Consider the following 14,863-nt stretch of genomic DNA (forward strand, 5'->3'; position numbering starts at 1 on the left):
GACTATGGTATGCCAATGTTGTACAGAGCACACACTTTAAAAAATCATTAAAATATCACTTTTGTGACCAAAATTACTAATTTCCATACAGTTGCAATTTATTTTTCATTAGTAAGTTGGGAATAATTTTTTCATTCACCAGAGCGCTCAAAAACTTGAATTTTGGGCATATATCTGTGTACGCCCTCTATTGGTGGAAAGTAATATGGCAAGAAAATTTTCATTTTTTGATCTCTATTTTTAATTAAGAAAAAAATGATTGAAAGAATCAAATTTAAATAAGAGCCAAGTTGTATGAATAATAGGTGTAATGGAAACTGTCAGTGTAAAAAAATCAAGCATTTGCCCCAAAGAAAAAGAGAAAATAAGCCAAACATTGCCACCCTTATTTTGCCACACATGGAGATACAACTGAGAACAAGGTTATATTATAACCTTGTTCATTGAATGAGTGTTAAGGGGGGCATTTTAAGAATATGGAAAATACTTGTTTAGGGTGCTTTTCGAAACCCCATGGTATCCACTTGTTATTGAAAGTGCCCCCCCCCCCCCTCCCCCCGGAGTACACAGCACACACACATATGTATCAAAAGTTCATTAAAATATTTTGTAACCAAAAATACTAATTACCATACAGTTGCAATTTATTTTTCATTAGTACCTTGGGGATCTCCCCAGTCTCGATCGGCCGTTTTTGTTATGAATCATAACAAAATGGCCGATCGAGACTAGGGTAGGAGAGAACTTTTCGGTTTTTTTAGGTTCTAGTCTGTGCATCGATGCCAGGATTCTACCACTCGTCACTTGTTCACTGCTACCACCCTGCCTGTGGGGAATCTAGAGGTAGGACTATGGTATGCCAATGTTGTACAGAGCACACACTTTAAAAAATCATTAAAATATCACTTTTGTGACCAAAATTACTAATTTCCATACAATTGCAATTTATTTTTCATTAGTAACTTGGGAATAATTTTTTCATTCACCAGAGCGCTCAAAAACTTGAATTTTGGGCATATATTTGTGTATGCCCTCTATTGGTGGAAAGTAATATGGCAAGAAAATTTTCATTTTTTGATCTCTATTTTTAATTAAGAAAAAAATGATTTAAAGAATCAAATTTAAATAAGAGCCAAGTTGTATGAATAATAGATCAATTAATGGAAACTGTCAGTGTAAAAAAATCAAGCATTTGCCCCAAAGAAAAAGAGAAAATAAGCCAAACATTGCCACCCTTATTTTGCCACACATGGAGATATAACTGAGAACAAGGTTATATTATAACCTTGTTCATTGAATGAGTGCCACTCGTTAGACCTTCATGGTTCATCCATATAGGCCTAATCGTGGTAGGTGCATAATTTCTCTTTTCACAATTTATCTTTCTAGATATTTTGACCATAATCTACCCTTAAGTTGTCCCGTGAGTATGGGTAAATACACGGTAAGCTCCTGGCCGTGCCAGACCGCTTTGCGGTCCGGCGCTCCCTGGGTTAGAAAAAAGTTAGAAAATGGCCATGGGGGTAAACATAAAACTTGCCCATGTCCATAACTTTGGTCGAAAAACAAAAAATAAAATTGGTGATTTATGTCTAGGTTCAACACGGGTAATCCTGGCCTCCATGGAGAGGCATATAAAGCAAATCCAGGCGTTAGGGGAGTTACAATACGTAGAGTACGGTATATGACTTTCAGTTTCACTCCCCAGACGGGGCCAGACGCCTCCAGGCTACCGCCGGGTACAGCGCAGCGGCTGGGTCTAGTGTCATCAACCTCCGCCGGGTCGCGCCCCGTTCCTTACTCTACACAAAGTCCGCAAGAAGTTAAGGAGTTTTTACTTACCGGTCGGTATCTCTTGTTTTCTTCAAATTGACGAAAATGACAATAACAAGGAGAAAATCTCTAAGAGGGTGAGTAGTCCTTAAATTAATGAAAGAAAATAAATCGTCAGAATCTTTCTGGCGGAAGGGAAATTATGAAAACGGACCTTGCATCACAGTTCACCCAGTCTGAGGACAGTCTCAGGAAGTCGCCATCTTATCAACGCATGCGCGTGCGGTAGCGATCTGTGATAGTATAGTGCAAATGACATGACATACCCCTAAATTATATTAATAAATGACAAATAAAGATCCTCTGCGTTAGATCACAGGTCTTTGTTAGATTTTTGTACAAAAATTAGATGGTGGATGGTCGGAACATTGGGAAATGGCCAAATACAGATTGATCAAAATCTAGACAAATGTGATCCAGGGCCAGCGCCCACCCCAGTATGAGGGGCCAGGATTCAGGGCAAAATTTGTAATAAAAATTTCTCGCAAGCGAGCAAAAATGTGTCTTCTTTGAGATGAAAATCAATTTCGATTATGACTTTATCAGCAAATTACATCACAGGCACCCGTTTCGGATCTCGCCCCTCGGTCCCTCCCCCTTCGGATCATGAAACTTGTGTGTTGGGCCCGGGATCTGAGAACCAGAAGCCCTTTTTTTCCCTGGGCCTTTTTTATACTCCAACGATTCAGATGTATTCTTTGCAACCCCCGGGGAGTAATTCATCAATATATTCATCCGACAAGTTGTCAGATCTGATATCCTTCCATGATTTTGATTGGCGGAGAGGCACTGTTCCTCTGGTAACCGTCCTGAAAAAACATCTTTAGATTGTGAATCCCTCAAAAATTACCGACCAGATAGTAATCTTTCTTTTTTGTTCAAGATTCTTGAGAGGGTTGTCTTTTCAAGACTCACAGATTATTTGTTAGATCATGATTTATTTGACTCGTTTCAGTCTGCCTACCGACCTCATCACAGTGTCGACACGCTCCTCACTAATGTTTCCAGTTTTATCTTACAGAAAATGGACAGTGCATGGATCTGTCACAGCAATATACTCATAGATTTGTCGGCCGCATTTGACACCGTAGACTACATCCTACTTATTAACACTCTGACTAGTTTAGGTGTTCAGGGCAAGGCCCTACAATGGCTGAAATCTTATCTCTCATTCCATTCACAGTCAGTCATCATAAATGGCGTTACCTCTTCATCTCGGCCACTGGTCTGCGGCGTCCCCCAGCGGGCTCTAGGCGCGGATCCAGGAGGGGGCCGAGCCGGCCCCACCCCGGCCCCCCCCCCTTATTTTTTGACAACCTGCAGAAAAAAGTGTACTCTTTATCTTGATAGAAACTACGAAAAGCAGGAAGAAAAGTAAGAAAGAGCTATTGTACCCATGACGTGTAATTTACAGCCTCGTAACGGCCGGCGCGACCCGAAAGGAAACAAGAAAAAGATGAGGGGAAGAATAGATTTTATATAAAAAATTTCGCTCGCGCATCGCGCTCGCATTGCCTGTGTAATGAATCCTATTCAAGAGGATTAAATGGCACTTTATATATCCAGTTCTGAAATCAATTTGCACACAATATTTTAGCTCACACATCAAGCTTTCATTATTTGTTTGATTTACACAAATTGTTATATCAAACTTTTCAGCTCGCGCTGCGCGCTCGCATTGTTTTATTTGTGAAATACCTATCCTCTTTGGAAATTCTTTCCAAAATTTGTCAAAATGCTCCTGTATCATGTCAGTATATCAAAATTAAGCTCGTGCTTTGCGCTTGCATTTAATTGTTTGAGACACACAAGCTTGTTCTTTAATTTTACATAAAAACGCGCTTAGACCGTCCAGTTTTCAGGTCGGAATATCACTCTCATTATTTGATTGGTGATACCTGTATCCTCTTCATTAAAAACTAAAAACAGTCCTTATATTGAGTCCCTTAATTTTCACGTTTCGGCTTGCGCTTCGCGCTCGCATTGTTTAGTTGGATACTTATCTTTGTTCATGATTATAAAAACTGCTCAGAATCTTCAGTTCTAAGGACATAAAATATCAAAGAATTTTTTGCACGCGCTTCGCGCTCACATTATATATTATGACCACATGAGATAGGCCTACCTTATCTTGTTTATAACAATAAAAAACTAACATTTACTTAAAACTTCAGTCTTCAGTTAGGACTACCCCCTGAAAAACAAACAAAAAATAGAATTATGGCGGCCAATCGAGAAAAATGTTGCTGAAAATATTTTCGCCCCCCCCCCCCCTATTGGCGAAAGCTGGATCCGCCCCTGCTGTTGGAGGACTCACTTTGTTTTCCATTTATTTGATAGGGCTTCAAGTAGACGTCACTCTGTTCGCTATCATTTATATGCCGATGATATTCAGATTTTTGTATCGTTTTCACCCGATCAAACTAGTGCCACACGGGTGCCACACAAGCCCTGAGTATAATCTTAAAAGATGTATAATGGACATTGACACTTGGGGCCTGTTGCATGAAACTTTTTACCTGAGAAATCTCTGGTAAAAATGAAAACTAAGGTTCATCTTATTTCTGCCATTGACTTTAACACAGGGCAAAAACTCCGGTAAAAACAATCTGAGTTTTCTCAGGTAAAAAGTTTTATGCAACGGGCCCTTGGTTGAAGTCTAACTCGTTACTTTCGAACCATGGTAAATGTGAGTTTTTAGTTTTTGGCTCAAAGTGTCAACTTAACAAATTCAACATTGATTCCATTTCTATCTCGGGCAATGACATCCCCTTGTCAAAATCATGTCGCAGTCTTGGAGTTATTTTTGATGCTCCATGTCCAACCAAATTACAAACATTTGCAGATCAGTTCGTTATCAATTGCGCAATATTGGCTTCATAAGAAAATATCTCACTCGCAACAGAGAAACTGGTACATTCACTCATTTCTTCACGATTCGATTTTGGTGATAGCCTCCTTTACAACTTACAAGATTCTCAACTTAGAAAATTGCAAAGGTTGAAAAATGCAGCTGCGCGTAATGTAACTCTATCTAGCAAGCGCAGCCACATCACCCCTATATTGAAAACTCTTCACTGGTTGCCCCTGAAGGAACGCATAGTCTTTAAAATCCTTCTTTTGATTTTTCATACAGTCAATGGAACTTCCCCCAGTTACAATAGGTCTTTGATGCATCATTACCAACCCTCAAGAACGATCCTCATCATCTAATCTCTTACAAATTCCAGCTGCTAAGAAATCATGCGGGGAGCGGGCCTTTGCTCATGCAGGACCTAGCCACAGTTTGAAAACCCAGACTTCAGCGACCACCTGAAAACTTACCTGTATAAAAGTGTTTTTTCATAGACATTGACATATTGTTCAGACATGTATTACATACATGTATATGTAAATAGTTTTTGTTGTTCTGCTCTGAAGCGCCTTGAGCATCTTATCAAGATGGAAAGTGCGCTAAATAAATCTTATGTATTATTTATTATCATTATTATAAAATAGGACTTGTCGGATAAAACATCCTTTCATGATACGCCCCCCCCCCCCCCCCGGTCTCTCATCACTTTTCCCAAGAGCATCTCTTTTGCCATCCAATGGTAACTACCTGGTAACTACCATGCTCATCTTAATTAAAGATGGGTCAAGTTACCATATAGGAACTTTTGATGCACAACGGGATCTAGATGGCAATTATTACCTGTAATTTGACAGTCATGCTATTGAACCAAGGCGCCCCGTTGCGTAAAAGTTACCATTTTGCAAACTTTGCCATCCAAGGGCGCCGGAAGCGGGGGGGGGGGCAGGGGGGCACTTGCCCCCCCCCCCCCAATAAAATTGGGGGGGCAAAACAAGATTTTGCCCCCCCCCCCCATGTGCCCCCCTGAAAGTAGAAAAATTATAAATTATTTAAGGACAAAAGTAAACGAAGGCACTTTTCTGCCTGAAATTTGTCATTTCCATTGTCAAAAATGAAAAAAATTTGCCCCTGACGGGGAACAGTTCCTCTGTGAAACATACCATTGATAAGCCCCTTTTCCATCTTATTACAGTGTGATAACGTTTAACCTTTTAATGAATACATTTCAGACTAAAAGCGAATGGCAAATTGATAGTGGTCCACCAATGATTAGGTTTATAACTCTATGATGCTGGCTGTGTCGTCTAACAAACGCGCGGTCGCCCAGAAACGCTCAGACCGGACCCGATATCACTAACGCGTGTGAACACTATAGTTACTCGAGCAACATGAATCTATGTCATAGCTGTCTAGCCCAGAAACCATAACATCTCGAGAAACTTGTTTCAATTATTTCATTTTCAACTAAATATAAATTGAGTTAATACAGTGCTAACATGCAAGTCAGTGCCCTAAAGAAAATATTAAGGTCATTTCAACTCAATATAGACATGTTATCAGAAAATTACACGCAGAATAATCATGTGTAGAGGATTATAATTTATAATTTGTGAAAATGGTGAATCCCACTCGAAAGCAACTTGAGATAATGTTTAGACATGAAAAAAATAAAATCATCTGTGAAAGTGTCTTCTTGACCGGACTCATATTATCCGAGATATGAATAAAAATGTAAATAAAAATATAAAAGAAAAAAATAAGCCTTCCAGTACTGCTCTACTATAAAAAGAAATCTTAAGATATTTTCACAGCCCCTCTATTCCATTTCATTGGCATGATTGGAAGCCGTTTTGTCTGATACTATTTCAGCTCATATGATATAGCACTTATGTATTTTAGATTCCAAAACTTCTTCCCATTACCTGTTACTAATCAGATCGAGATGGCAGCTATGTTCTCTGGTTCATCCCAGCTTTTGTTATTCATGGACGTTTGCAAAAATAAATAAAAAAACAATCCGGGAGTGGGTGGGGCTGCAAGACCTAAATTTTCGAAGAAACTTAAGAGCGAGGGGGTTTGTGATGGGGGAGCTTAAAAATTTTCTAGAATAAAATTGAAGGATTTCGTGCACACTTTTGGTGAATTTTGTGAATTTTGCCCTCTCGATCGGCGGCCCCCGGATGCGTACGGTCATGTTTGTCATCTTAAAGTCTTTAAAAGGCCTATATTACATTGGTTTGAAACAATTTGCAATAAGGCTCGTAATTTGCTGGAACTGCGACCCTGATCATGAAGAAACACCAGTCTGGGTCAGAAGGGAGGAAACAGAAGGAGAAAAAAGAACTCCAAGAATTTTTAATTCTCAAGAAATTTATTTTTTAATGCTCTTAGAAACGCAACTTTTATACTACATTTTTACACAAAGTCCTTACCGGGGGGGGGGGGATCCCACAGCCTCTCCCGCTCGAGATCGCTTCGGTATCTCACACTGTCAAAAATATTGTGCCCCCTTCGGGATTTTGCCCCCCCCCCCAAAAAAAAAAAAAACCCGAAAGTGTTCCGGCGCGCCTGTTGCCATCCAATGGTGATCAGTGCACATAATCAATGTTTTTTTATTGGTTGTTGATAATCGTTACCAAGGTGGTTCTCATAGAGGGCAAAGTTACCATAATAGTATTTTTTATGCAACGGGGCCTATAGCTTTTACAGTCATGTACATTCTTAAAAATTAGCATTATAGCCTAAAACTTTGCAGCCTTACAACTTTCTGTTTCTATACCTCCTGAATATACCTTCTATCTTTCCAACATTCCATTCAACGATCTCCCCCTTTGCTTGACCCCCCCCCCCATCTTTCTCCCTCTCTCATTCCTGGATACTATCTCTCTACCCCCATCCTTTATCACTACTGCTACAACTCTCAATGCAATGTTATGTAGTTTAAATGCACCCATGCATGGGTACGATAACACGGGCAGAAGCTTCTATTTTTATAGCAGAAACAATCTGCAAGGAAAAGCTCTGGACAGAGCATATGCGCATTTCATAGTTCCAAATCAATGGCGTATCGAGGGGGCAGGGGGCACGTGCCCTAGGCGCCACTTTCAGGGGCGCAAATGAGGAAACAAAATTGAAGAAAGAAACATTGGAATAAAGGCACAGATACCACTGAAGCTGACCCCGTCCTATGCATGCTATACCATGGTAATGATGCAGTTTCCAACACATTTAGAAAAAAAAAGAAATCTTGCATGTCTTTACTCATGCAGGGATTCGTGCCAATCTTTTATTAGCGATAGCTCAGTCGGTAGAGCGGGATCATAATTCCGGTGACCCGGGTTCGATTCCCAACTGGTGCGCTATAGTACCCTCTGGTAAGGCATTTAAAATCCTCATCAAGCCGTCGGTCCTATGGTTTGTTGCTTGCTAACAATCATTCATGCTTTCAGGTAAACTCAGGTAAAAAATCACTACCATGTGTTTTCAAGAAATCCAACAAACATAAACACCGTCAAATATCAAAACTTTTTGGGTTTGCATTTGATACGTTACTCTCATAAATTCTTACAAGTACTGAAATACATATTTTCTCTGGTTTAATTTCCAAAGCTATTCATCACGCGGAGACACAGATCCTCTTCATTATTTTGTACAAACAATCAAGAGAATGTCCTTTTTTTATATATAGGTGAGGATCAGTTCGCGCTCGCATTATACGCCGACGAGATGCGTATAGTCCCGGGCGTAGTCATGGATTTTTACAAAATGCATAGTCCTTAAAATTTATCCCTTTTATGTAGTATAGGCCTATATCAAAAGTATCAGTTCACCCCAAGTGCTTGCCCCCAAATGACCTTTGACCATGATCATAGACGTGTGCAAAATTAACAATCATTCATACTTGATTGCCCTTGTGTCTATAATATGTCTAGAACCATAAACTTTCTCTAAGATATAATGCCAATTCAACAATACCCCCAACACGGCCAAAGTTCAATGAACATAAATGGCCTTTGATCATTGTGATCTGAAATGCGCACAGGATATTAAGGGATATGGTTGCTATTTGATATGTTTCATGAACTAGATCAATAAACAAAAAAGTAAGTTATGATGAAAATTCCACAAATACCCTAACAGCAGGGGCCGCGGAACGGTTTTCAAAGTGGGGGGGGGGGGCTGACCATGCTAAAAATCACAATTGTATGGTCATTTTTGCGTTTTTCTACACGGTTTTGGAAAAAAAATTGGGGGAGAGGGGGGAGGGGGGGCTCAAGCCCCCCCCCCCCCCCTCCTCGGTTCCGTGGCCCTTGAACAGTACCAAAGTTTGTTGACCCTAAATGACCTTTGACCATATGTCACCTGAACTTCGCACAGGATGTTCAGGAATTGCTAGTATCCGTTACATGAACTAAGATTAAAGAAAATTTTTAAGTTATGATGGTATAAGTCAACAAATACCCCCAACTTGGCAGAAGTTCATTGATCCTAAATGACCTTTGACCTTGGTCATGTGACCTGAAACTCAATGTCCAAGTTGGCTAGGTTAAAGCTTATCATTGATAAGTTATGATGCTTAAGATTTTATTTCCCCAACCTTGTGTTTACTATAGTTGATTGACCCTTAATTGCCTCAAGTTGACCTTGGTCATGTGACTCAGGCGGGGTGTTCAGTATGATTAACATCATTTCCAAGTTTCATAAACTAGGTCCATGCATATCACTTTTCCGAGTTATGTCATCTTAATGCCAAGCCCGCCGTCGGAATAGCCGCGCACGGGCCGCGCCTATAGTCTCGCTCTGCTATATAATGCAGGCGAGACAAAAACTGCTCAGGATATTTTTAGGTGTAATTAACTTACTGGCAGATCCAGGGGGACTCAATTTTTTTCGTGGACGAAATTTCCTAGCTATTGGGTGAAGATCTTTTTTTTTTTTTTGCTTGTCAAATTTTTCCTTGGGAAAATGTGCCCCCCCCCTGAAAACCCTGGATCCATCCTTGGTGTAACTACATGAAATGTAAGAAAAAAGGAGCTCTCAATTCATTCGCTCGCAATCCTTTTGACAAGTTGACATCGGAGTTTGATGCTATAATTTGCTCTAATAATTATGTTTCCCGGGATTTAGTAGACTTGTTAAGAGGTTGAACGCTGCATTTTTGAGTACAAATGTCCCACTTGGCACAAATGTTCCTTGAGTCAAAAGAAAAAGATTCATCCAAAGAGACACGCTGTATCTATGCAAATAAGCAAGTAATTTGCATAAATTTGCATATTATGTCGATATAGGAAAAACAAGTAATTCAGAATAAATATTTCAACAGAACTGCCCTAAAATTGAAAATAAAGACTTAGGGTAAGACAGGGAAGAAAACTGTCATAAAATAATTGGGCTATCCTTGTTTATTATTACCTAATTTACATAAATTATGCAAATTATAATTTAAAAAATAGTATTTTTTCAAGAATCCTGAACTGTTTTATAAATAACGGCAATTAATACGAAATGTCAACATTCTACATGAAAGAGAATATATTAGCGAAAACATCGATATGTTTCATGACAGTATTAGTGTCTTAATTTGCTTAGAAAGAGGGCAAATATGTCAAAATGTATGACGTGATATTGCGCTAAAACAAGACCAAAACAACCTCTATGTCACAGTCACACTCACGAATCGGACAATAAAGCGATCAATGGTATATGTCATTCGAGATAACACAATCTCAACACAATAGCTTCCATCGGCTTCTCGTATCGCTTTTGTTGGTGTGTCTGCCACACCGTAATCTGTGATACATACGGGCAAAATGCATTTCGGTATCGGTAAAACACTATTAATTTTGTTTTATTTGTTTCTAATTGGTTTCTCTTGGAAAATTTACAGGAGACATTGCTTTGCAGGTTACTGCTTAAATGAAGCTCTGGCACATGAATCATGACGAATGTACCCTACCTCAATCCATATTTTAACTTTGTTAAAATATATATCTTTTGGAGACCCCAAAGTGGCAAAACTGCATCTCCCCGGCATTCCCGCTACTTTACAAAACCAGTTTGACTTGTATTATCTACTTGGAAAACACAGATGTATGAGACATCAGACAACATGATTCCTGAAAAAAAAAATATTTTTGTTTATTTAAGCCAACGGGAGCCTTTCAAATTTACCCCATCCCCTCTTCGTATTTCGACTTTAAATACAAAAAATATCTTGTTTTAAAGCCATCGGCAAGGCAAATTGCGTTTTTTTTTGTTATAATAAAGCAACTTTTATATCTATATCTTTATATTTACATTCATCATTATTGATATTATTATAATTATTATTAATATTGTTATTATAATTATTATTAATATTATTATTGTTATTATTATTATTACTATTATTGTTCGGCCGTTTGTAATAGTGCTCTAGCACAGTAAAGGCTATAACCCAACAGGAACATGCCTAGGATACCCTTTCCCTTTTTGGTTTTATGTATTAAAAAATAGTTTGTCTTTAGAACTCTTAAAAGATTACTTTTGTTTGTATTGATATTCAGACCTAAAAAGGGACATTATAAGCAATTTTTTTTTTTGTAATCATGATATGTACCTGCCTCGCTATACAATGCGAAGCACGAGCTGAAATTTTTGTATATATTGACCCAAATTGGGGAATATATTTTAGGAATCCATTAAGATTATACATATCTCAGCAAAGTCATCTAATGCTAGTACCAACCTTTGCTGATTTTGTTAGAATTACATATAAACACATTAAGCATTTTTTGAAGACATGGTAATCATGATTATCATACGCATTTCACTAATCAAATACTGCGAGCGCGAAGCGCGAGCTGAAAATTTCGGAAATTCAGACCTAAAGAGGGGCATTCTAAGTCATGTTTGTTTGCAGGAATTCACTAAGACTGTACGTATTTCATTAACCAAATGATGCGAGCGCGAAGCGCGAGCTGAAAATTTTTGATATTGAGATCAGAAAACTAGACATTTTAAGGACTGATTTTAGAAATTCATTGAAGAGTAGACATCTCACCAAACAACTAATGCGAACGTTAGCACGGACAGGAAATGTTTTATATTAGACCTTAAATAGGGCAATCAATTTAAGTAGTCATAAAAAAGAGCAAATGTCACTACATGAAAAAATTATGACTCGAATTGCGAGGTAATGTAATTGGTGTACAGTATTGATTTGAAAACAGGAGGTTTAGTACATTAGGATTATTTATCTCTTTAAACGGTCTATGCGAGCACCAGGAACAATAGAGTCATAGGCCCTGTGAGCAAATAATGTTTCATAAAGTTTGAAAAAAATGCTTTTTCATGTAATATAACATAATTATAATATAATATAACATTTATAATGAGCATAATTTCTTCTTTCCCCACTACGTTTCTCTTTCTTCCGCTTTTTCTCCCTTTCCCCCTTTTTTTTGGCCAGCCGATTGGGGGGCACGTGCCCCCCCATGCCCCCCCCCCGTAGTTACGCCACTGTTTCTACTACACACAGTAAAGCCTCTTTGCGTTGTCCTCTTGAAAAAAAAAAACAAACATAGAAGGCATTGTTTTATTTCTCATAATATAAGTTCGTGTACGTGACGGTGGCCTGTCGAAGTTGCCAAAAACCGTTTATTTTGTTTTGACAATATATATTTAGAATATCGTCTAAATGAAGCCTTCATCTGGAAAAGGGCACTTATTAAAGGCAGCATCTACATTATATAGAGGAGGCCTTGGCACTTGGAAGAGGGGGCTGAAGCTTGTTTGATTTCTTGGGACCAAAATTTTACATTGAACCTTTTTCGTTTTTCAAATTTACATCAATAAATTTTACAGGAAATAAACAAAAAGGATTGCATTACAAAATGATTTTTTTGGGGGTAACGTTTCTTTTTTTTTCGTTTTGTCACATCTGCCGGAATTCCAGGGGGTGCTATCTATCGAGAATAACACGCGCAGTACCCCCCCCCCCTCGTCCGGAACATCTTGCGTTGTGCTTCAGCCCACGCTTCCAAGTACCAGGGCCTCCTCTATGTAATGTAGATGCTGCCTTTAATACGTGCCCTTTTCCAGATGAGGGTTTCATTTAGACGATATTCTAAATATATATTGTTAAAACAAAATAAAGGGTTGGGCAACTTTGACAGGCCACCGTCATGTACACGAACTTATTTTATGAGATATAAAACAATGCCTTCTATGTTTGTTTTTTTCAAGAGGAGAAAGTAAAGAGGCTTTACTGTGTGTAGTAGAAATGTATCTTTCTCCCTAATGGGCTCTGAACATAGAGTGGAAGCAATAAAGGGGTTTGAGTATTTTAGAGCTTACGTGTGGCTTTTTTTTTCAATGTACTACAGCTCTTCTACATGTCAATTGTAGAGTATTTTCTCCTCAATCTATTCCAAGATATCAATACAAACCATGGGCGGAAATCCCAGGGGGACAGGGGGGACGTGGCCCCCTACTCAAAATAGTAGGGGGGACACAATATCAAATGTCCCCCTACTTTTTTGGGTCTTTGGTGATGCTAAGAAATATATCACTCAAAATGCGAATAAAACGTACGTTTTGGGACGAGATGACCTTTTTTTATTAATTTTTTTTTTGCTTGTCAAATATATTTTCGTCAAAATGACCTTTAATTTTAGGTAATAGCGTTTTATTTTTTTGCTTGTCAAATTTTCCAGACCCTTGTCCCCCCTACCTTTTGGGAGAAATTTCCGCCCCTGATACAAACAAAAGTAATCTTTTAAGAGTTCTAAAGACAAACTATTTTTGAATACATAAAACCAAAAGGGAAAAGGGTATCCTAGGCATGCTCCTGTTCGGTTATAGCTTTTACTGTGCTAGAACATTATTACAAACTGCAGAACAATAATAATAATAATAATAACATTAATAATATTATTAATATAGATAAATATGAAATATAGATATAAAAGTTGCTTTATTATACCAAAAACGCAACTTGCCTTGCCGGTGGTTTTTAAACACGATATTTTTTTATTTAGTGTCGAAATACAGAGAGAGGATGGAGTAAATTCGGAGGGCTCCCGTGGACGTATAGGCTTAAATAATAAAACAAAAACTATCTTCAGGAAACATGTTCACTGATGTCTCATACATCTGTCTTTTCCAAGTCGATAATACAAGTCAAACTGGTTTTGTAAAGTAGCGAGAATGCCGCGGGGAAATGCAGTTTTGCCACTTCGGGGTCTCCAAAAGACATATATTTAACAAAGTTAAAATATGGATTGATGTGGGGTACATTCGTCATGATTCATGTGCCAGAGCTTCATTTAAGCAGTAACCAGCAAAGCAATGTCTCCTGTAAATTTTCCAAGAGAAACCAATTAGAAACAAATAAAACAAAATTAATAGTGTTTTACCGATACCGAAATGCATTTTCCCGTATGTATCACAGATTACGGTGTGGCAGACACACCAACAAAAGCGATACGAGAAGCCGATGGAAGCTATTGTGTTGAGATTGTGTTATCTCGAATGACATACCATTGATCGCTTTATTGTCCGATTCGTGAGTGTGACTGTGACATAGAGGTTGTTTTGGTCTCGTTTTAGCGCAATATCACGTCATACATTTTGACATATTTGCCCTCTTTCTAAGCAAATTAAGACACTAATACTGTCATGAAGCATATCGATGTTTTCGCTAATATATTCTCTTTCATGTAGAATGTTGACATTTTGTATTAATTGCTGTTATTTATATAAACAGTTCAGGATTCTTGAAAGAATACTCTGTTTTAAATTATAATTTGCATAATTTATGTAAATTAGGTAATAATAAACAAGGATATCCCAATTATTTTATAACAGTTTTCTTCCCTGTCTTACCCTAAGTCTTTATTTTCAATTTTAGGGCAGTTCTGTTGAAATATTTATTCTGAATTACTTGTTTTTACTCTTTCGACATAATATGCAAATTTATGCAAATTACTTGCGTATTTGCATAGATACAGCGTGTCTCTTTGGATGAATCTTTTTCTTTTGACTCAAGGAACATTTGTGCCAAGTGGGACATTTGTACTCAAAAATGCAGCCGTAAGCACTTTTTTTGCAGTTAACAAGTCTACTAATTGTTTTACCCGACGAAATAATTGTGATTAGTACGAGGTTCGTCGCATGAGGGAGGCAAACAAAATA

The 14,863-nt window shown here is 38.1% G+C and overlaps 1 protein-coding gene across 1 annotated transcript in view; it reads right to left on the bottom strand.

Annotated features, from left to right (window-relative positions):
* Positions 1 to 2,070, bottom strand: part of LOC121429337 (trafficking kinesin-binding protein 1-like) — a 62,425-nt gene extending 60,355 nt beyond the window's left edge. The window contains exon 1 of the mRNA XM_041626350.1: positions 1,843 to 2,070. The gene's annotated coding sequence lies outside the window, so the exon portion shown is untranslated. The remainder of the gene's footprint in view (positions 1 to 1,842) is intronic.
* Between the last annotated feature and the right edge of the window lie 12,793 nt (positions 2,071 to 14,863).

The sequence above is a fragment of the Lytechinus variegatus genome, chromosome 1, assembly GCF_018143015.1.
Source record: "Lytechinus variegatus isolate NC3 chromosome 1, Lvar_3.0, whole genome shotgun sequence".
Taxonomy (NCBI): domain Eukaryota; kingdom Metazoa; phylum Echinodermata; class Echinoidea; order Temnopleuroida; family Toxopneustidae; genus Lytechinus; species Lytechinus variegatus.